The following is a 1079-nucleotide window of genomic DNA, read 5'->3' as shown; positions in this document are numbered from 1 at the left end:
TCTTTGTCTCTCTCTCTATGTACATTAAGGTGGTGTCCACACAGAACGCCCTGCACTTTTTCAGCAAAGACGAGCTGGATGTGCCTGTCTTGACGGACAAAGACGAATGGGAGGTGAGTGTTGTTGCTATAATTAGATTAGAACACGATGACGCGATGCATGGGACACAAAATTAGGTGTAGTAGGAGTTTTGTTTGTTTTAGTAGAGGTTTTACAGCGCTCGCAACTGCATAAGGTCATATGAGCGCCAAGGGCTGGATGTTGATAGAGAAGTCCTTTCGGGAAATCAATCTTACTTTGGTCATCTCTCTAGCTTCAACAGCACAAAGTCTGCTTCAACTATCAAGGCACCCCAGATATAGAAGTTCACAAGAGAGTGACAAACATACAAAAGAAGTAGAGGAAAAATGACAATAGTAAGGATGAGGAAAGAAAAAGCAGCAGTTCCTTGTTGCATTTCAGACACAGTTATGAGCTTGACATTGATGAATCGGCCCATTTACAATTACAATTCTACTGTGCATAAGAACATGGTTAATGTCCCCCCTCTGGGAATGGCCTAAAGACAACTTCAGTCAGTAACCCCGCCCCGAGGGGTAGTGTGGCAAGACTGGGAGGGGCTTAATGAGTGACGCAAAGTTGACACTTGTCACTGGGGACATAGAGAGAGTCTGCCGGACTTTGCCAATGTTAAGATGATTTCTTCCATTCCAGCAAAATTATAAAGTTTTCATGGCTACTGCATTTTCTCTAAAGAAAATTTTGTTTTATACATTAATTACAGCTTGGCATATGCTGATACTTAACAGTGAAGAATGGGGGTGAGGTAAAGAAATGTTCCACGAAATCCTTTGTATAGAGTGAGAGAAACTGATGAGCTGCTAGTTTTGTATGTGAGTCTTTGCCTGTGTTGTTTTTGGCTGTTCAAGTCAGTCCTAATCTAACTGTCTGAGGTGACCAGTGGAGGTTTACAGTACTGTGGACACTGTCTGAGGTGACCAGTGGAGGTTTACAGTACTGTCTGAGGTGACCAGTGGAGGTTTACAGTACTGTCTGAGGTGACCAGTGGAGGTTTACAG

The 1079-nt window shown here is 43.1% G+C and overlaps 1 protein-coding gene across 7 annotated transcripts in view; it reads left to right on the top strand.

Annotated features, from left to right (window-relative positions):
* Positions 1-1079, top strand: part of LOC101860265 — a 25632-nt gene that overhangs the window by 13732 nt on the left and 10821 nt on the right. The gene's annotated exons all lie outside the window — the stretch shown is intronic.

The sequence above is a fragment of the Aplysia californica genome, unplaced genomic scaffold (assembly GCF_000002075.1).
Source record: "Aplysia californica isolate F4 #8 unplaced genomic scaffold, AplCal3.0 scaffold00364, whole genome shotgun sequence".
Classification (NCBI taxonomy): Eukaryota; Metazoa; Mollusca; class Gastropoda; order Aplysiida; family Aplysiidae; genus Aplysia; species Aplysia californica.
This window is presented reverse-complemented; position numbering and strand designations above follow the sequence as displayed.